This window comes from Bombyx mori, chromosome 1, assembly GCF_030269925.1.
Source record: "Bombyx mori chromosome 1, ASM3026992v2".
Lineage (NCBI taxonomy): Eukaryota > Metazoa > Arthropoda > Insecta > Lepidoptera > Bombycidae > Bombyx > Bombyx mori.
Genome location: NC_085107.1, coordinates 17,905,002 through 17,928,823, shown reverse-complemented (window position 1 = coordinate 17,928,823; position 23,822 = coordinate 17,905,002). Strand labels below are relative to the sequence as shown.

The 23,822-nt window shown below is 38.7% G+C and overlaps 1 protein-coding gene across 3 annotated transcripts in view; it reads left to right on the top strand.

The window, feature by feature from the left end:
• The window catches only part of LOC101745447 (protein bric-a-brac 1), a 353,458-nt gene that overhangs the window by 15,077 nt on the left and 314,559 nt on the right, over positions 1-23,822 (top strand). For 2 of the 3 annotated variants that reach the window (XM_062670679.1, XM_062670672.1), the window contains exon 2: positions 16,041-16,106. The exons of the other annotated variant lie outside the window; for it this stretch is intronic. The gene's annotated coding sequence lies outside the window, so the exon portion shown is untranslated. The remainder of the gene's footprint in view (positions 1-16,040; positions 16,107-23,822) is intronic. 3 annotated transcript variants of the gene reach the window in all.

The window sequence follows — 23,822 nt, the reverse complement described above, 5'->3', positions numbered from 1 at the left end:
TTTTTCCGGTAGAGGGCCGAACCTCCTACGAGGTCCCCGCGCCTAGGGGGCGCGCGGGGTATGTGAGACTTAACGATCTGCAGGTGTTGAGAGCAGATCGCGGGCCCAAGGATTTTAGGGCCCACCCACTAAACGACTCCCCTGCACTCTTACACCCGACGTCCGATCTCCGTCCGGGGTCAGAACCTGGACAGAGTAGGGGGGTTCCCGCGGTCAACACTACAAGCATTTACGTTGTAGATGTCTATGGGCTCCGGTAACCATTTAACACCAGGTGGCCTGTGATTTCATCCACCAATCTATGCAACAACAAAAAAATCTGCAAAAAAGGACATAATGTTATATAACGAAAAACTTAATAAAATCACGCGTCGCCGAGCGAAACTCGATTTGTGAACTGCGACATATTAATAACAGAGGGGTGATTGTGCAACGCCCGAAAACCACCGGCAAACTTGAGTACCTACATTTTAATATATCAATCATCGGTATCGGTGGCTCTCAAACTTCAATTCTATATATCGACGCTTGAAAGGCAAACATGACTAAGCACAATGCGTGAACTTTACAAAAGACTAATTTAAAGTTGAAATACCTGAAAATAATTCTATTTTAACCTGTATGATTGAAATGATTTTAATAGACCTAGAAATATATATTTTTTGCGCATCGAATATGGTTATTGCCTATCATTTATGTATAAAGCAGTTATTATCGCTTAGTCACGTTTGCCTTTCAAGCGTCGATATCAATCTGAAACTGGCTGAAACTTATGATAGCGTTTATTTATAAAGCCAATAAATACTTAGTCTGGCCATAAATACTGTTACAATTAAAAATAAACAAAATATTACATTTGATTTTGGAATCTGTCATTTTTATATGATTGCTCATTAAGTTTTCTCATTTTGGCGCCAATACATTGTACAATATTTTGCGATATTAAAATGGAGTGGGGTGATAAAGAGAACCGAATCGCTGTGATTGCATTACACAAAGTAGGTATGCAGCCAAATGCAATTTTTAAAACTCTCCATACGCTTGGTATTAGTAAAATGTTTGTGTACCGGGCTATTAATAGGTGCAATGAGACCTCCTCTGTTTGTGACAGAAAAAGATCTGGCCGTCCACGTAACGTTCGTACGAAAAAAGTGGTCAAAGCAGTAAGGGAAAGAATTCGAAGAAATCCTGTCCGAAAGCAAAATATTTTATCTCGGGAGATGAAGATAGCACCTAGAACCATGTCGCTTATTTTAAAAGATGACTTAGGACTTGCAATCTATAAGAGACGTACTGGTCATTTCTCAACTGATAATTTAAAAGAGAATAGGGTGGTAAAATCGAAACAACTAGTGAAGCGGTACGCAAAGGGAGGTCAAAGAAAAATTTTGTTTACGGATGAGAATTTTTTTACAATTGAGCAACATTTTAACAAACAAAATGACCGTATTTATGCTCAAAGCTCTAAGGAAGCTTCCCAATTAGTCGACAGAGTACAACGTGGGCACTATCCGACTTCAGTGATGGTTTGGTGGGGTATTAGCTATGAAGGAGTGACTGAGCCATACTTTTGTGAAAAAGGTATAAAAACATCGGCACAAGTGTATCAAGATACCATTCTTGAGAAGGTAGTGAAGCCCATTAACAACACCATGTTGAATAATCAAGAATGGTCCTTCCAGCAAGACTCGGCGCCAGGTCATAAAGCTCGGTCTACGCAGTCTTGGTTGGAAACGAACGTTTCGGACTTCATTAGAGCTGAAGACTGGCCGTCGTCTAGTCCCGATCTTAATCCGCTGGATTATGATTTGTGGTCAGTTTTAGAGGGTACGGCTTGCTTTAAACGCCATGATTATTTAGAGTCCCTAAAACAATCCGTACGATTGGCAGTGCAAAATTTTCCTATGGAAAGAGTGCGTACTTCTATTGATAACTGGCCTCAACGTTTAAAGGACTGTATTGCAGCCAATGGAGACCACTTCGAATAAGCTTTTTATACTTTAAATTGTTTTATATTTATGTATTAAACTAACACACTGTAAAAGTAATAAATGTTATTTGCAATAGAATTTTTTTTTCCTTTGTATCATTATTTATGGCAAGACTAGGTATATGTTATTGTCTTAATATACACCAATCAAAGTATACTATAGAGTTTGATAGAGTCTGTCCAAAAAATAGAAACCCTTATAAGATATGAGAAGTCTTCGGGGACTTTCGTTTAAATCAGAAATTGGATTAAGATTAACATGTATAGTACCTAATTAAAATTATTGAACAAAATTGTCACACATTAATTTCGGTTTTACGTAACCCTCGTTTTTTTTCTAGTAATCTCGAGGGTTATTCTAGATTCACCGAATTAGTAGGTGAGCTCACGGGACTCAAATCGGGAGTGTTGCTAACACTGGAAACGTAGTGGGCTGTGTCTGTAGGTTAATTTACTAGTAGAGCCCTTCGTTGCAAGCGACGGGTTCGACGAGAACGATGACCGGTGCTTGGGGTACTTAAAAGCACTGTTAGTGGATCGCAAACCGTGTAATGAAAATAATTTGAGAAGCACTGCTCGCAACAGGGAACCCCGCGGTGGCGCGGTTGTCATAGAGCAAATGTCACTTGAGGCTGCGACGGTAGACCGCAGGGCGTCCTCTCCCGTCCTTCAATATCGTATACAAACGTTTTTTATTATTATAGTCAAACGATTTTATTGGGCTCCTGTTGCGTCAATAACTATTGTTGCGAAATGATTTTTCGGAGTTTATTTCATTTAAATTTCAGTTACCGTTGAGATTGAATTAGACAATCGTGGGGTTTGTTAGTTTCTGATTGTTATTGAAGATTAAATTCTATGCAAATATTTTGTACGTTTCACGATTGATCAAAATTAAAAAATGGATCGGCGATTTAATTACATAACGTACATAAAAAATATACACAATTTGAACAATCACCCTCTTTATGTAAGTATTTAATATTAAATTGTCAAAGTACGGCGGGAAATTATAATTTGCGTAATTACTGGTGGTAGGACCTCTTGTGAGTCCGCGCGGGTAGGTATCACCACCCTGCCTATTTCTGTTGTGAAGCAGTAATGCGTTTCGGTTTGAAGGGTAGGGCATCCGTTGTAACTATATTTGAGACCTTAGAACTGATATCTCAAGGTGGGTGGCGCATTTACGTTGTGGATGTCTATGGGCTCCAGTAAGCACTTAACACCAGGTGGGCTGTGAGCTCGTCCACCCATCTAAGCAATAAAAAAAAAGTCGTTGAATGCGGAAGACGGTGGACAGCATTATGTGGAAGGCATTGGGGACGGCCTATGTCCAGCAGTGGGCAGATAAAGGCTGATGATGATGATGATGATGAAAGTACCTTGATTATTGGTCATAGTTTTTAAAGAACACGTTCTCAGGATTATAGTTATCTTTCTCACATGGATGATATCTGCAATACAGAATATTGCAGAGCTCTCTGATCTGAATGCTCTGAGGAATCGTTTTAGATGATGACGTCATCTCGTTTTATCATCACAGCGCCCGTCATCAGAGCAGAATTCATCCATACCACTAAGAACCTCTGCGTTCATCCACAGTGCGTTTGCAGAGACTTTTTTGTAGTGTGCTATTTTGGAATGAATGAATTAATCCTCAGCTTGTTTTCTAAACGCTATGACCTGTTCCTAAACGCTATGTCCTTATTTAAATAGGATTTTAAGATGCCCCTCGCCGGTTTGTTTGCCTATCAACGTCGACGTAAGTCATCATGATTATCCTGCCCTTCTCCCAGTCACCTGTGGTCGGCGCAACATGTTTTCTCTTTCCATACTCTTCTATCATATACCATTTCTTCCCTCACTCCCCTCCTACCCATATCGTCTTTCACACAATCCATCCATTTCTTCTTAGGTCTACCTCTTCCTCTAAATCCTTCCACATTCATAGTTAACACTCTCTTAACAACCTTATTTTCATTTCGTCTCATCACATGTCCATACCATCCCAAACGTGCACTCCTCAGCTTCTCTGTTACATGTGCCACTTTCAGACTTCCTCTAACATATTCATTCCGTATTCTGTCCATTCTCGTTACTCCACACATCCATCGCAACATTCGCATCTCTGCTGCATGCAATCGCCTTTCATCCGTCCTTTCAACGTCGACGTAAGTGATCATTCAAAATTAGAAAGACCGTATGCACATTTACTTGTAAAGGCTTTAATAAACCGGGAGGGTTGCTAGCACTGGCCCTAGCAAGAGCAACGCGTCGGAAACGCGACCCACTGAGAAGATCCGGCGAGAAACTCAGTGGGCTGAGCGTCTCCATACAAGCACATGTCACCTATAACTATATATATAGTAGCAAACCTACCTTGGCTTAGTTTTGTCATGGATGTCATTGTTAGAACTGGACCAAATTTAAATGGAACGAAAAGGAAACCACCAGCTTAAAAAAAGACTCATACCAAATGCTCTCGTATAGCACCGATATGTTAGGCTCTATGACGGATGTTCGAGTTATATAAAAGGAACGATTAAATAATTTCAAACGATTGATTATCTTTGGAATACTGGTAATAAAATGATAGGCAAGTTTTTGGTTTCCATTCTCAGTTATAGTCAAGACCTGACTGCAGCTTATGGAAAGGAACCAAAATGAAAACAAAACAAAATGAACTTTAATAGCAGTTCATTAAATACTATTTATAAACCCGCGAAACGAATGAAGTCAATAATTTGTAACGATTTAAAAAAAAATCGTATGTAAATTTTATTATTATTATATGTTTCGGATGGCCTGTCGGTCAGATCGTGCCGGCTCGGGGGATCTCAGGCCCTCATTAGGCATTATAAAAATATTATAAGCACAGGTCGATAATTTTTATTTCATTGAAACGGTAGCCGATACGCTACGAAAATTGTTACGTTTTTTTTTGAAATGCGAGGTTTTATATTAAGAACAGCGAGAGTGCGTGTTGAAGGTTTTTATTCGGATTATTTAAAGGATTAATTTATTCAAATTTACATACATAAACTTACAGACCGAATAGGAATGAAAAAGATCTGATATGTCTAGGTTTAAAATTTGATGCAGTAAGTTAATATTTTTATAGACAAAAAAAAAGACATTGAACAGAATTATGGATGTAACGAAAAACTGAAAACAAATACTTTTTGAGGGCATGTTTAAATTAAACGACTGCGAGGATTTCTTTACATACAAAATTTCTCGGCACAAGTAGTGTAAGACTCAATATATATGTATATGTAGAATTGGGACTGTGGCACATAAAATAAAATTATTCCACTGTTGCACTTCAGTATCTACAGTCGGCATCGATGCGCCACTTCGATAAAGCGGCACGACGTGAGAACCCTCTCATCGTGGCCGCCGGTAACTACATTCCCGATCCTGCGGACAGAATGGAAAGCAGTCGACGTCGCCCAAAACACGATCTTTTCGGATCCTCCCGATCTACTAACGGTGCTTTTAGGTACCTCAAGCACCGGTCATCGTTCTCGTCGAACCCGTCGCTTGCGACGAAGGGCTCGAAGAGTAAATTAACCCACAGACACAGCCCACCGAGTTTCTGGCCGGATCTTCTTAGTGGGTCGCGTTTCCGATCCGGTGGTAGATTCTGCGAAGCACTGCTCTTGCTAGGGTCAGTGTTAGCATCACTCCGGTTTGAGCCTTGTGAGCTCACCTACTAGTTAAGGTTACGTTGAAATAGCGTCTCAAGGCTATCAGCTTAGGTAAAAAAAATCATTATTCGAATGACGGATAGCACTAAATTTATTTACGAAAGAAAACGATTATATCTTTACGCGCGCACCCTTAAGACAATCATGGCGGATTTAGAATTTCATGAATTTCAAAATAGTGCAGTATAATATACTAAATGAAAATGAACGTTGGGTTTTGCATTCGGCAAACTGGTTACGACGTAAAACGGAAATAATACACATAACACGAACGGTTATAGTCTATGGGGTAATGTGTCTGATTAACGAGCGCGAATCTGGGTTAAGTATGAAATTTTGTTATGTTATGATATTTATATGTATGATACTGCACCAAGTTTCATGTGAATTTTAGATTAGGAATATATCTGGACTTAGATCTTATTAGAATAAATCATCGTTATTAGTCATGAGACGTCCACTGCTGGATATCCTCAAAGTGCCTATGCTGTAATTGGCAGTCCTGCGCTGCTTGTGCCTAGTTGTTTCGCACGACCTTGAAATGGGTCATCGAATCGTCTCGTGGGGGTGCCCCATGAGCTCACCTACTAGTTCGGTGAATCTAGAATAACCCCTCGAGGTTGCTAGAACGGGTAGGGAAAAAAGACACTAAAATTTAATTTTAAAATATGTACATTCAATTATGTGTATTACTGCTTACACAAAATGACATATATTGGCGAATCACCAACTGAACAGTTCTCCTCGGTAGAAAAGACAAATTAATAATTTTCTATTTTTAATGCCTATTTAGTTCAATTTAATACGCCGTGACTAATTGTTCCGAGACATCGCGATATTATTAATTACCGAGTATTGAAAGTGGAGCGTAATTACTCGATAAGTCTATGAATAAATTGGAGCTATCGGATATGTAATGGTGGTGGAATGTTTTATATGTACTTGCACTGCCATTTAGGGCTTCCTTTGAAGAAAAGTCAAGCTTCCATCTTTAGTGGCAAGGTGCTGAGGGTCTAACTGTTCAAGGCCTGATCTTTACGATTTTTGGCCACCGAGTCCGAGATACGACGCATTTTGAAGTCGTCGTGGCCTAAAAGATAAGACGTCCGGTGCATTCGTGTTGAAACGATGCACCGGTGTTCGAATCCCGCAGGCGGGTACCAATTTTTCTAATGAAATACGTACTCAACAAATGTTCACGATTGACTTCCACGGTGAAGGAATAACGTCGTGTAATAAAAGTGAAACCCGCAAAATTATAATTTGCGTAATTACTGGTGGTAGGACCTGCTGTGAGTCCGCGCGGGTAAGTACCACCGCCCTGCCTATTTCTGCCGTGAAGCAGTAATGCGTTTCGGTTTGAAGGGTGGGGCAGCCGTTGTAACTATACGTGAGACCTTAGAACTTATATCTCAAGATGGGTGACGCATTTACGTTGTGGATGTCTATGGGCTCCAGTACCACTTAACACCAGGTGGGCTGTGAGTTCGTCCACCCATCTAAGCAATAAATAAAAAAATAAGCCCCGTCTACTCTCCTATACATAGCCTCACGAGGTTACTACAATAGGTAGGCAGCATAAATGTTGTTTTAGAATTTAACAATAGATCCTCTTATTCGTTTTTTCTTTGTATTTAGTTTAGACCAGTTGAACACCCAATGCTTTGTTAATTGAATTACCGTCGACTCAAATTTTTATTAATTGTTTGTGAGACCATTTGTTCCCTAAATATATTACCTAATTCTTTGACTATTTATTTTTATTATATACTCATTTATTTCTTTTATTTTGAATTATGAGATAAGTCGTGAGATATATATTTCGAAAAAAGGTTTTTTATTTCTTGAATGGGTGAACGAGCTCACAGCCCACCTGGTGTTAAGTGGTCACTGGTGCCCATAGACATCTGCAACGTAAATGCGCCACCCATCTTCAGATACAAGTTCTAAGGTCTCAGCATAGTTACAACGGCTGCCCCACCCTTCAAACCGAAACGCATTACTGCTTCACGGCAGAAATAGGCGGGGTGGTGGTACCTACCCGTGCGGACTCACAAGAGGTCCTACCACCAATACCACAGGTATTTATTGTCTTCATTATTTTTTTTGCCTTTAACAGAATAGTATACGGCTCCTGCGATGGTAATTAGTTACCGTCGATTGTAGACAACAGCGATGACAAGGGCACAGCCAAGCCGCTGCGTACTTCAAAACAGGTCCCACAAAGTATCCCGCGATGTATTTGTTGAATCCTAGATAAACGTGAATCATAGATCGTGAGAGAGTACCTAATAATAAACATATCGATTTATTCGAATCGTGATCCCAAACTATTTATTAGAAAATCCAGAAACCATATTCCATCTGAAACTGTAGCCAGTGTAAGCGAAACCATTATAACCACGAACATTCTTATGTCGTACAGTTCAAGGTAGTTTTGTCTACGTAACTTGTTTGGTATATTTATTGAAATTGCTTACAGTTTGATTGTAGTGTGCATAATGACGGATCGCAACACGGTAGCCTTGATTAAAGTTTCAGTTTTTGTTTGTAACGGCTTCAATTAGACGTTTTATGCGAATAATATTTGCATGTGACCCGTGCTGTTCAATAACGCACATTTAAGTTTGATTTTAATCAAATAGATTTAAAAAAAAACGTGCTGTTGCAATTTAGGGGCCCTTTTATTTGGAACTACATGTACATAAGCAGCCGTAATCACTCACCATCAGACGGGTCGTATGCTCGTTTGCCTAAAAAGGCAATAAAAAAGTTCTAACTAAATAGCTACCATGATTTCTGCTTACCTTATCACGAATATGTTAGATTAGCTTAAAAAAATGAATATAAATCGACAAATACAATTTAAAAAAAAAACGACTTCAATGAAACAAAATGAGAATATCATAAATACAGTCAAATCAATTAAATTTGCAATATTAAAGATCAATGGAAAAACTAATGGGCAGATCTTGACAAAACGGGACCAAGTGTAAAGGTTTCAAATAAAAAAAAAATCTGATGTTTCATATCAGTTTAGTTAGGAAAGGCTCTGAGGTAACACACAAAACGTCGAATTGAGAACCCCTTCTTTTTTGAAGTCTGCTAAAACATAATCTCTCCCTTCCACACAACGTTAAGCTATACGCCGAGTATTACTCAATAGACGCAAAATAATTATATGCCTAAATGAGTAATTTGCGTATTTTCACTACTTGCTTATTTGTTCTACAGTTCGATACTAAACGTTGAATACAAGTCAGTGCATTTCGATGGGGTCATCCTCATATCGGCGCTATTGGTCAAAATAGAGGTAGCATTTTCTTTGGTATGTCGTGATCACGGACAATTAAGGTCAACGCCTTACCTGCTGCAAATTATTCGAAACTTCTTATTCTTCTTGCCCTTATAACACAGTCTTCTTATCATGGTGCATAGGAATTTAGCATAAGTTTTACGACCAGTCGCCTGGTTGATGTGAACCTTCCTTGGGTTATATCACCACATATCCATTGCGATGTGTCATAGTGAGGGACATCATTTGTTTCTCCTTTGGTGTTTTAATTACTACACTTGTTTTTAGTTTTTATGATTTGCATTGTACTATTAGAAAACATTTACGCTAAAATATAAATTTTCAAATATCGAAGTGAAAAATGAATGTTAATATCGGAAACGTCGGAAATAATATAATAATGACAACAAAAACGATAGATTAAGCCGTGAAAGTATTTTCGTAATCATCTATATATTAATACGTGAAGCAAAAACTTTGTATCCCTTTTTACGAAAATTGCGCGGACGGAGGAGTATGAAATTTTCCACACTTATACAGAATATAGAGAAGAAGTGCACAATGCTAATATTTTTTTAAAAATAATGCATAAAAGATACATTAAATCAATAAAGAAAATATTACACACACTACATACCATGTATTTGACGCACACACCCATGCATACTATTTATTGCCAAACTTTTGTTCTTGACGTCTGTTTTCAAATTGAGATTAAATATTGTTTGTCTTTGTTAATATTTTTTATAGTGTAGTTTAGGTGAAATTTTGTTTTTTTATTTTTTTTTTTGCTTTGATGGGTGGACGGGCTCACAGCCCACCTGGTGTTAAGAGGTTACCGGAGCCCATAGACATCCACAACGTAAATGCGCCACCCACCTTTGAGATATAAGTTCTAAGGTCTCAAGTATAGTTACAACGGCTGCCCCACCCTTCAAACCGAAACGCATTACTGCTTCACGGCAGAAATAGGAAGGGTGGTGGTACCCACCCGTGCGGACTCACAAGAGGTCCTACCACCAGTAATTACGCAAATTATAATTTTGCGGGTTTCATTTTTATTACACGATGTTGTTCCTTCACCGTGGAAATCAATCGTGAACATTTGTTGAGTACGTATTTCATTAGAAAAATTGGTACCCGCCTGCGGGATTCGAACACCGGTGCATCGCTCAACACGAATTCACCGGACGTCTTATCCGTTAGGCCACGACGACTTCATATGATTATAGAAGTATAAAATACAATCATAATAGTGTACAAACTTACAATTCCAATTAATTATAGTCGAATTTCGACTGCTGCGGGGTCACTAGTAATGATAGATCATCATAGCTTTATGTTCCTACAAATCAACTTCTGCCAACTATCATGTAAACTATCTAAGTTTAATATTAATATTAAAATTTAATTAATAGTTATAGTTAGTATAGTAGTTAGTAGTTATAGTATAGTAATGGTTTTAATATTAAAATGGAATACAGCCCTAAAACACATTATGCTAACATACCAATCTCGAGCTAATAACTAAAACACCACCTTAATACAGCGTCGGACTCCGTAGAAAGAAAAACACGAAACTACCCGCATTGCTCCACTCAAAAACTCAGTAACGGAACATTACAGTTTATATTTAATAGGTTGTTGAAAGCATTCCGTGTCGGGCACAATGAATCATTCAGATAACCCTCGATGAAGGAAGGAAGCGAGTAACGTTTATATTTTGTGTGACAAAATACCTCGCGGCTTTGATCCGGAGGCAAAAACTCGAACTACCGACTCCGTGGCTCGGTCAGTGTAGCGCGCAATTGTCGATATTCGATTACACCTGTAACTTATCCAAGCTTGGTCATTAGTTATAATATTAGAGGCAATTATCCAAGTTTGTTTTTAAAGATTATCATCTTAGTGTTGCAGTTAACAGAATATGGAAAATAGTTCACTTCTTAAGATCTTCTGATCTGATCTGAGATCAGGTCAATCTGTTCTTACAAATTCGTTAAAAATTACAATTCTCAATTTTTTTCAATTACAAATTTTCGCTGGAGTCATTAAACATTAATATTGATATTATACTGTTGTTATTAGCTGAAAATCATGTGAGTTCGAGAGTTTTTTTTAAATGTTATCTTAAATCAGATACCCATACATATATCGATAAGACGCGGTCCCCTCACTAGTCTCCAACATTGGAGCTTTCGCGTCGACGCTTATCGCGATTAAAATTGGTACCCGCCTGCGGGATTCGAACACCGGTGCATCGCTCAACACGAATTCACCGGACGTCTTATCCGTTAGGCCACGACGACTTCATATGATTATAGAAGTATAAAATACAATCATAATAGTGTACAAACTTACAATTCCAATTAATTATAGTCGAATTTCGACTGCTGCGGGGTCACTAGTAATGATAGATCATCATAGCTTTATGTTCCTACAAATCAACTTCTGCCAACTATCATGTAAACTATCTAAGTTTAATATTAATATTAAAATTTAATTAATAGTTATAGTTAGTATAGTAGTTAGTAGTTATAGTATAGTAATGGTTTTAATATTAAAATGGAATACAGCCCTAAAACACATTATGCTAACATACCAATCTCGAGCTAATAACTAAAACACCACCTTAATACAGCGTCGGACTCCGTAGAAAGAAAAACACGAAACTACCCGCATTGCTCCACTCAAAAACTCAGTAACGGAACATTACAGTTTATATTTAATAGGTTGTTGAAAGCATTCCGTGTCGGGCACAATGAATCATTCAGATAACCCTCGATGAAGGAAGGAAGCGAGTAACGTTTATATTTTGTGTGACAAAATACCTCGCGGCTTTGATCCGGAGGCAAAAACTCGAACTACCGACTCCGTGGCTCGGTCAGTGTAGCGCGCAATTGTCGATATTCGATTACACCTGTAACTTATCCAAGCTTGGTCATTAGTTATAATATTAGAGGCAATTATCCAAGTTTGTTTTTAAAGATTATCATCTTAGTGTTGCAGTTAACAGAATATGGAAAATAGTTCACTTCTTAAGATCTTCTGATCTGATCTGAGATCAGGTCAATCTGTTCTTACAAATTCGTTAAAAATTACAATTCTCAATTTTTTTCAATTACAAATTTTCGCTGGAGTCATTAAACATTAATATTGATATTATACTGTTGTTATTAGCTGAAAATCATGTGAGTTCGAGAGTTTTTTTTAAATGTTATCTTAAATCAGATACCCATACATATATCGATAAGACGCGGTCCCCTCACTAGTCTCCAACATTGGAGCTTTCGCGTCGACGCTTATCGGCACCGCTTTACATTTTTATTGCGAACGGATACGAGTCCTCCGTGCAGTACTTATTATTTTCTACCTCGCAATTATTGTTTAGAATACTCGCGACATGTTGCACGACCGGCTGCCGGTGACTTCCTTACATGTGATTGTTAATTAATAGAAACGGAAGCGATAGCGTTTCGATGACGCGGAGAGTAATTTATATAAAACAAATCGAAGCCTTTTTTTTTCAAAACAATGTTGTTTTATTTTACAGACTAATTCAATGTGTACACAACAAATAGTATCCTATTACTTAAAACCTTTTAGTGGTAGGGCTTGTTTTGAGCCCGCACGGGTAGGTACCACCACCCTTTTTTTTTTTTTTTTTTTTTAACGCTGGGGAATCCATTTACGGATACCCGGTCGAGGGGGGTAACGGACCGGGTTATGTCGGACTCCGGCGCCTCCTGAGAGGAAGAAGGGGAGAAGAGAAGAGCCGAGGTCCTTCACCTCCCCCAATTTCTCACAGGAGACTACGCCTTGAAAAAGGCGCGCGAAGCACTTGCCCCGCAGAACGACTACCGACTAAACCCCATCGAGCCCCACCACTCCGACTCCACGAAACCCACGGTACCGCACAGTGCGCGCCGAAGGCTCGCCGTCGCCGGTACCCATCCTGTTAATAGGACGGCACTCCATCCCCGGGAAAATCCCGCAGGACGTCGTCTCGGAGACACACCGTGAGCGGTGCACAGGAGCCACCTTGCGCCGCCTCACCACCGGACCAACAGCCGAGTACCGGGCACCCCCGCACCCGGCACCCGACAGCCCCTACGGGAGATGAACGGGAGCTTCGCGCCCGTGCCGCCCACTCCGCCTTCTTCGCTGTGAAGCCGAAGAGGGATCCCACTCCCTTTCGCGCTCCTCAGCCTCACGGAACGCCATGACCAGGTCGCAAAACCTGGTCATGGCCTCCCAAGAATTCTGGTCCTCTAGCATGCGGGCGATGACAGCCCGCAAGGAGAGGTCTCTCCCCAGCACCGCGATGAGGTCTCGCCGCGAGCGCTCCCAACGCGGGCACGCTTCGAGTGCATGCTGAGCGTCATCGTCCGGATGCCCGCACTGGTGGCAACCCGGATGTGGCTCTCTCCTGCAGACCTTCCACAGGTACCTCCCGAAGCAACCATGCCCCGAGAGGACCTGCGTTAAGTGGAAGGAGAGCACGCCGTGTCGTCTATCTGACCATGCCTCCAGCACGGGCACCAGGGCCTCGAGGGTGCGTCGGCGAGTGACTGAAGTTTGGCCAAGCTCCTCCAGCAACCGCTCCCTCCACTTGGCGTACGCCAGATGACGCGCAGCACGCCTCCACCGACCGACAGCCGACGGGCCGGGCGTCCGTCCCCGACTCAGGGACTGTGTTCTGCGCCGGTATACCGCAGCTGCTACCTCAGCCTCGAGATCCCAAGGAAGGGAACCAGCGAGGGCGCAGGCGACCTCCCGGGAGATCGTACGGTACCCCCTGATGACTCTAGGTACCACCACCCTGCCTATTTCTGCCGTGAAGCAGTAATGCGTTTGGGTTTCACTGGTGGGGCAGCCGTTGTTCTACCATTTAATAACTGAGACTTCAAACTCATGTATCAAGGTGGGTGAAGGAATCTGCGTTTTTGTTGGCTATAGGTTCCCATAGCCAGTTTAATATCAGGTGGCCTGTGAGTTCGTCCTACCATTTGAGTGACAATTAAAAACTATTGGTTAATCTAGGATTGAATATAAAAAAAAATCTATTCTCTATTCCAATTACGTTACTACATTAGTACTTGACTATTGACATCTGTCAAATGGGACTTCGTAATTGGAATATAGATCAATCACATACAAATGTTCATATAAATCTATATATTAATACGTGAAGCAAAAACTTTGTATCCCTTTTTAAGAAAATTGCGCGGACGGAGGAGCATGAATTTTTTTAAAAATAATGCATAAAAGATACATTAAATTAATACATAATATAATAATAAAAAACATTACACATACCATGTATTTGACGCACACACGCATGCATACTATTTATTGTCAAACTTTTGTTCTTGGCGTTTGTTGTCAAATTGAGAATAGATTAAGTATTGTTTGTCTTTGTTAATATTTTTTATAGTGTAGTCTTGACGAAATTTGTGATTATAGAAGTATAAAATACAATCTTATTAGTGTACAACCTTACAATTCCAATTAATTAAAGTCTAATTTCGACTACTGCGGGACCTGTAGTAATTGTAATTATGTATAATTTTTTTTTTTTTAAATCACTTTTTCGGTGTAGAAATTTGGACGATCTGCTGTTAAATGGTTACTGAGGGCTAGTGGAAAAGTGGATACTTTGAGGTATGGCGTCGAAGTCTCAAGTGTATTATTCTATGACGTATAAAGTTGAAGGAATTCATTAAAACTATGACGAGCTCACAGAATTGAAACGTCCTAACCGCCTTGTTATTTCCGTTCGGAAACCACATAGATGTCAAAGTTATAGCTTCATTAATTGAGTAGTTAGTATTAATAGCATATGGCACGTATGAGTTAGAAGCTACGTAGTGGAAGTTGTACTTCGGTGTGGATATGGAATTTGAAAATTATAAGACATCGGTGAAGCCAATACGTATCTCTAGAAGGCTTTAATTTATTGTTGATGTATTGTTTTGCGCCTAGTTTATTGCAAATTTTAATAATTTTAATGATATTATCATACTTAATTTCTTTAGCTGTAAAACAGTACAGTGATGTGTGCCGCTATTGAACGTTCATAGGCAATTATATTAAATTAATGTTGAAAATTTTATACATAAAAAGTTAATTTGTAGGTCAAATGAAAGGTCAATATAATTAAAAAAATACATACATCTATCCGTATTATAGTTTTATAGTGTAAGTTGATGTATAAAATAATATGAGCGTATTGTGTTGCTTTTGTTTTTTTGTAATTGAAATTTCTAAATTTCTCTTCTCTGTTCACTTTCTACATAAATGTGATTTTGATTGTGGAAACATATTCGGTTATTGTTTTTGCTATATTTTTTAAAATATTATATGTTGGTATTGTACTGTTTGCTTCCCAAAAATAAAAAATAAAAAAAAAAAAATGTACGTATAGCGTCATTTATAAATCGTGTGCCCATATGATTTGAAATTGTGAATAGTGCCTAAAAAAACATATGTTACTAGCTAGCATTGCTTGTTAATCTCGTTTTGATAGTTACACACTTGCAATTCCAATGAAATACATAAATAATATATATACACACACTTACAGACACATCCAAGTGAAATCCCAACGAAACAAGTTATTCATCTGTCAAACATTAAAATCTAAAAGGCCAATCGAAAATTTTCCAAAGGCAATTTCTTTACGAATCGACAAATCACGAGCCGTAACAACTAAACGCCGTACAACATCCAATATCTGTTTATTAATGTATCAGGATGCCGGGGAAAATTAAATAACGTTTCCCCACGAAAATAAATTGCAATAAGGCGAAATCCGCCACCGTGAAGTGACAATATTTTAAATTATATCAGTTTGTGAACGTCCAATGCGAGGCGGGGGCGCCGGGTTGCGTTATCATCCCGACCAATAGGACTTGAGTATTCAAATTTGAAATTTTCCGGTTTAAAGCGCGCCGTTCGCAGCTTCCTTGTCCGTATTGAGTAGCCTTCGGGCTCTGATGTGAGTGTTGAATTATGGAAATGATGACGTCACACCTTTTTTTAGGCACGAAGACGAGCACCGGCCGACATCGGACTGAGGCGGCTAGTAAGAATTAGCTTTCTTTACGAGGTACGTATCCAATACCATTTTCATTCAGAGCTTTTTTTATTGCCCTTGTAGGCAGACTGGTGGCGGACATCGACTGACTTTACTGGTGGTAGGACCTCTTGTGAGTCCGCACGGGTCGGTACCACCACCTCGCCTATTTCCGCCGTGGAGCAGTAATGCGTTTCGGTTTGAAGGGTGGGGCAGCCGTTGTAACTATACTGAGAATTTAGAACTTATATCTCAAGGTGGGGTGGCGCATTTACGTTGTAGATGTCTATGGGCTCCAGTAACCACTTAACACCAGGTAGGCTGTGAGTTCGTCCACCCATCTAAGCAATAAAAAAAAAGACGAGCATACGGCCTCCTTGGTGGTGCGTGGTTATCGTCATCCATGGACTTTAGCAATGCCAGGGGCAGAACCAAGCCTGCCGTTAAATACCTTCCACAAGCCAGGTTTGAAGATGGACATATCATAGCGCTCGGGATACGCCGTGGAGGCGAGCTTATTCTAAAGCCGGATGGTACGTGGCAAAAAAATCTCTGGAAACGCACTGTAGCTGTAGGTAGTTTGGATGAACTCTACTCCAGTAGCTTTTGTTACTTAAGAGTTGTAAAATGATTGAGTTCAATTAGTATGTGTTTTTTATGGATCGAACTAGCACTCGTATCTTCATATGTTAAGTGGTCCTACCGAATGAGTTTTAACATCGAAGCCTCAATCGTCTTAACGAATGGTCCCATGAGTTTTTATTATTTTTTGGTCAGAAAGTTTTTTTTTGCGTTTCCGACTTTTATGGTATGGAGTGTAAGTACGTGGTGGTGGTAAAGTCCTTAGAAGCAATTGTTCGAGGAACATGTTAGAGGATTGTTATGATGCCGCTCGTAGTGATTGGTTCAAGTTTTACTGCAATAGCGTGTCACAATCGCTCCTTGTAGACTTTTCGATTTCCTTTTTATAACATCGAGTTACCGGTTGCACTTCCTCGAGGAGGTAACGTTGTCTCTCGTCTCTGTTACACTTACATGAGTAAATGAGATGACACGATCATTCCGGCTTGAGGACAAAAGTACGTATTTTATTTACGGCTACCTTGCTAAAAACAAAAATGTTTTTTTTTTGTTTTTTTTTATTATATAGCTATCTAAGGTAGAATAACATTCAGATGTCGACGATCTTTTAATTTTGTTAGTTTAATTAATTTTACCTTAGTCTTCCGTGGCCATGAAAACTGTAGAACATTTGAAGCGCCCGAAAAATAGACTATAATGAGTGCGAGATTAAATCGTTAATGTAATTTTTATTATGGAAATCGAACAATCAAATATCTACTGGGTATGAGTTAGTGCGCTTCGGAGCGCTAGGAAATTAATTTCCGACGATGCGAGTTGTTAATAAGGGAATGCTCCTACATAAAACGGTTCTTCGCTGCACTACTCCCATTAAAACGCACGCACCGGTTGATGCCTCAAGTAGCTGACCATTAAATTAAAACATTCATTTGCTTAATACGAATCTATAACTCCAATTAGTAACCCGAAACTCATTTTCCGTCTATTTAAATTAGCGAAAAGCTACTTAAGGTGCGTGTACATCGATACACCGGACGCGGCGGTTTTACTTATATGCATGTATTTATTATTCGTTAAACTATTTATAAATTAGTGGAATTCTATGTATAGTTTTGTTATTCTTATCTATACTATGTAATATCTACTATGCTGCAGTATACTATGAAACGTCTGCCGTTTGTGTTAATACAACATTTAAACAGGCGTAGTATTATCAATTTACGTGAAGGGTGTGCTCCCAGCACGCGCGGTTTTCTACGGCCTTGCGACTGAGCTTTCTCTCTCTCTCTCTCTCTCTCTCTTTCTCTCTCGCTCTCTCTCTCTTTCTCCATCTCTCTCTTTTCTCTCTCTTTCTCTCTCTCTTTCTCTCTCTCTTTCTCTCTCTCTTTCTCTATCTCTCTTTTTCCCTCTCTTTCAACCTCAACGTTGTCTGAATTCAATTAATTGAGGGACTTCTTCAGGGTTGTTCCTTTAATCCGCGGTGCTCTGTAATTCAGTAAAAGAAATCAAATGACTTGAGAGCGCCGGTCTATCCCTCAACTCAACTGAACATGTGCTCATCATTATCATCATCATCACGAGAATATCGGCTCTTGGTCTATATTAATAATAGTAAAAAAATAATCATATTTTTTTTTATAAAATCTAATAATTTTTTTTTTTGCCTCAAATAATCACGTTGTTTATTCTTCGACCAGTGCGATCGAGACCTTAAGCTGGACGGGCGCGCCCATGACGCACGGCCGTCCAAACAAACCAATAAAGTATTACTTTATTGTGGTACCGCCCTTTACAATCATTAACCAATGTTTAACATTGGCTCGGACATACCCGCTTTAGGAGTTTACATTGCGACTAGCCTCTAACATGGATTATTCCATTGTTTAAATTATAATTATAGTGGATAATCTCTTGGTATATGCTCATAAATCTTCTAGAAACAACCAGTTGTAGGGTAAATATCTCGTAAATGGCGACTGAAAGTAAGAGTAATCTTTTTTAAAAGCTAATCTTCTAAATCAGAGCTCCCCAAACTTTTTTGTGTCGTAGACCCCTTGCCATGTTTTTCCGTGTTGGGTAGACCCCCTACTTACCTGATATTGATTTCCTATTAAATTTCTAACTGTAGTAAAGTTTAGTGTGTTAAAGTGTTAAAAACTTAAAGTAAAAACACATGTTAATTTATACATTTATTAATTGAATTTAAATTAAAACTACTCAAAATAAAATCTTGTATTGTTATGTAAAATATACGTAACATAAAATAAACTATAAATAAAATAACATAAGCAATAAATAAGTCAATATTTTTAGCGAGAAGGATGAACCTGATGCTTTAATAATAAATTATCAACATTTGGCGTCAATTTTGTAAGGGTTAATCTTAAATCTCCTCGGCTAATGATGTCTTGATATTATTAGATAGTATGATGTAAGTAAATAGGTACTATCAGTGTATGTGTTGAGATCCACTATCGTGGACCAGACGCAGGTTGTCATAGACCCCTAGGGGTCGATATAGACCACTTTGGAAATCACTGTTCTAAATCTTCTAAAATGAATTGCAGTTCGTTAGTCTCGCTAAAACTCGAGAACGGCTGGACCGATTTGGCTAATTTTGGTCTTGAATTATTTGTGGAAGTTCAGAGAAGGTTTAAAAGGTAGATATATATGAAAATGCTCGGAATTAAATAAAAATATCAATTTTGTTTTTCCTTTGACGTGTCCCCCGTCGGACGGATTCCTTTTGTTTGTTTTAAATTTATTTTATACAAAAGTTTAGGTCTTTTATTTATCGATTGAGGCACTACGAAGTCTGCCGGGTCAGCTAGTCTTATAATAAAACATTGTAAACATAGTGCGCTTAGCGACGCTTATCATGTCGTATAACACGTCATCTCGGATTCTCCCGATCCACTAACGGTGCTTTTAGGTACCTCAAGCACCGGTCGTCGTTCTTTCCGAACCCGTCGCTTGCGACGAAGGCCTCGGCGAATAAATTAGTCCACAGACAGAGCTCACTGAGTTTCTCGCCGCATTTTCTCAGTGGGTCGCGTTTCTGATACGGTGGTAGATTCTGCGACGCACGGCTCTTGCTAGGGTTCATGTTAACGTCATCAGGTTTGAGCCCCGTGAGCTCACCTACTAATTCGGTGAATCTAGAATAACCCCTCGAGGTTACTAGAATAGATATAAAAAAAAATGTAGTTTGATAAACTGTATGTTGAGGGCACCCGCTTATTGCACGAATGATTCGTCTTAATATATCGGCCGTGTAGTGTCAGCCTAAAATGCCTTCGCTCAGTTTCATCACGGGGCTTTTGTATAAAACAACTAAGTTAATCGTCGGAGAAGAGTTTGTTCTCTGAATATCACAACGTCTGAATACGACCGCCAACTGGGGTTTACTGGTGGGTCGTTTTGTGATTTATTATATATATATATAATTTTGACCTAATGCCTCAAGGTTGCGGCTACCACATTGTGATATCGGGAAGCGGTTTGGTCTAATAAAAAAAATTCACACGATACGTTCTTAATCACAGTAACTTCTGAAGTTCCTCGTGCATACTTTCAGCATAAAACAGTTCCAGAATTCTCTAATTCTTAATGTTAGTCGTGGTCTAGTTTTCTAGCAAGTATTATCCTCTTCCTCGAATCAGAGCACATGATCGCTTCTCCACGAGATTATCTTCTCTTGATATCGATCAGTGTATACCCTATAGTTATGGAATGCAATAGAAACACACTGTATACAGTTATACAGTTTAATATACGTAATCGAAATTCAAAATTTTGTTTGTCGTTCTCCAAAACAGCCGAACTATTCGAATATGAAAAAATCGATTTTTGGAGTTCGACCAAGAAAATCAAGATCGTTTCCTGTAAGTACCATTATGATCTTACGTACCTATCTACCTATTCCTAATCGAGTGCTAGACTCGGCCGGTTCAATTACTTAGAACGCATACCCACAGAGCTTCGGTTTCGATGCAAATTTAACCAACTCGCTTCTCAGTCGGGAAGGGCCTTAATCTTTAATGATCGTAGACTGCCACTCGACTAAAATAAACATGGGACCTCAATGAACAAGATCAGACATTAAAGCGTCTGATGTTTTATTCAGTCAAACATTGTATAAAGAATAGGGATGTTCAAGAAATTGGTACTTATGTAGTCGTCGTGGCCTAAGAGATAAGGCGACCGGTGTACGCGTTTTTTAATTTTTTTATGATTGAGAAATTACTGGTGGCTCAGACGGCCTTTCCAGTTTTACAAGGACAGGCGGGCGAGCAAGGGCTCAGCCAGGAATGGTGGGACTTGCTAATAGCTGCCCGAGCGCCTCCAAGAGAGTCCTAACAACTCAAGAGTAGCTGCTTCGCGAATTAATCTACTACCGGATCTGAATCGCGACCCGCTGAAAAGATCCGGCGAGAAACTCAACTGATGCTTAGCTTAGGTTGTACATCGCACTCTTCGTCGAGTTCGACGAGTACGGCTACCGGGGTCTCAAAGTCTGCTCCCGGTGTTAGAGCTAAAGACGTCTAATGCAAGGGTTAATGGTGTTATCGTATCGAGCGATGCGATTATACCGATGTTTAAATTCCGCAGGCAGGTAAAATTTTCTAAGGAAATGTGTACTTACAAGTAAATATGTATACGTATTACTAAAAACATAGTTCAATAAAAAAAAATCAATAATGTTTTTTTGAATTAGCGAAGTTAATAGTGATAGGGGAAATTGTAAGCCCGTCTGGGTTGAAGGTGAGTCAGCCGTTAAGCAATACATTGACCTCAGGTTCCAGTCAGTTCAGTGGCGGCATTTACGTGTCAACCACTTAACTACAGGTAGGCCGTGAGCATATCCAAAGACTGATTCGTTGGCACAGTATTCAACATCCATGACTGCTAGGTTGTGGGTTGTGGGTTCGATATCCACGTCTGTCTAACATTTGTGTGATGAACAACTTACTTATATAAGTACTTATGATAGTCTCTGGTTCGCGTAGTACTGCGAATCTTAGTGTGAAACCAGAGGATCGTGTATGATGGAACTGATTATTTATTATTAGACTGTATGGTTTGATACCTTTGCCTTTCCAGTTGAAAAATAGAATAAGTTTTACAGTAAAAAAGTTTGCATGTGTGTGTGTCAAATACATGGTAGTGTGTGTAATGTTTTCTTTATTGATTTAAAGAACCTATCTTTTATGCATTATTTAAAAAAAAATAGCTTTGTGTACTCTCCTCTATATTTTCTATAAGTGTGGGAAATTTCGTACTACTCCGTCCGTGCAATTTTTGTAAAAAGGGATACAAAGTTTTTGCTTCACGTATTATTATTATATATATATATTATTATTTAACTATGCAGTAAAAAATTAGCCTGTGGAAAAATGTCGTATAATGCATTATGGTTACTTTTATTCTGTGTTAAGGTATTTAATTATTATCTGCACAACAGAGAAAATACATCATAATAGATATGAATTCGTTATGAGAAAGATGATTGTCGGACATGTAACGTGACAAATGATTTATGGAAGAATGATAAGTAAGCTTGTGCTAAGTAATATTATGGCGAACTACTGCAGACTGGGACAAAATAGTATTTAGAACTTACACTGGTTCCACTGTTACTTTACATAAGTTATTTGGTTATTTCACATAGAAATTTCGAGTAATAATAACACCCTATATATAATGTAATTTATTTTTTTCGATGGCTGTCAAACTTGTTGCCCTCGATGTTAAGGGGCTATCGAGGACCAAACATATCACAAAGTAAATCCTGCGGCTTTCGTTGACAATTGGAATCTTTACAGTATAAATAATCGTACTCTTTAAATCGGGACAACTCAATGCTTTTCGGCCTAAATCGGTAGGACGGTGTGGGCCAGATCACTGTTATGCCAATATTATTGTTATGCCAAATAGTATTTTATTATTATTTCTTTGGTTTTGTTTGCGAGGAAACATGATAATTAGAACTTATTTTGTTATATTATTTCGGACATTTGGGTAACCTCGCAGTTTTTGTGGTTCACTCGTGATCACGAAAACGTCACAACAATAACAACGACAGTAAATAAAAGTATTCCTAATTAATTACATTTTGAAATACTGTAATAGAGTAATGGATGCACTTTAAATTAAATTTTTAATACCATACATTGCTTCCACAACCCCGCGAACAATGCTATCAATATTTGCAGTAGGAAAGGTATTTCGCAATAAACTCAATAGAGTATATTGCCTTCATGTTGCGGACTATCTGTAATTTAAGACATTTCATATTATATCTTAACGCTTAACTAGAAACGGTGACCAAACGCGGATTTTCAATTACAAAAGTCCCCGTTAAATATTTAAGAGAATAAATTTTAACTGAAACGTTATATCAACTCACATTAAAACCCTTTTGGTTTTTTGTTATCCTGTTACAGTGGAATATATCCATATACAATTCTAATTCTTCGTATTCTTAATTTTAATAATATTTATAGAAAAATCTTTATACAACATTCACTATTAATAAATGCAGTCATTTAACATTTTTAAAACATTTTTATGTTATTCTTTTTAAATTACATTACTTTTACATTACGCTATTGCTGCAGCATACTCTTATATATAAGTATTATATATCCAGGATATACGCCATACCTTTCCCATAGAAGGTAAGCGCATATTAGGGCGCCTGTCTGATTATTGGGTAGATTATCTTATGCCGGGCAACGTTCATAGCAATCAATGTCTTTCAAAGCGTATGAAATAATTTTATTGTAATGAATTCAGCAACCAAATTTCGCGTGAAACAAATATTGGTATACTGAAATAACATATTTCAAATTCTAAATAAAATTAATTTCACACATTTCATTAAGTTCACAGCCCACCTGGTGTTAAGTGTTACTGGAATCCATAGACATTTACAACGTAAATGCGCCACAGACCTTGAGATATGAGTTCGAAGATCTCAGTATAATTACAACGGCTGCCCCACCCTTTAAACCGAAACGCATTACTGCTTCACGGCAGAAATAAGCGGGGTGGTGGTACCTACCCGTGCGGACTCACAAAAGGTCCTACCACCAGTAAATTTGGAAAACATCCGTAAAATTAAGATCCGAGAAGTCATAATATGACTGCTACTTACATAATATG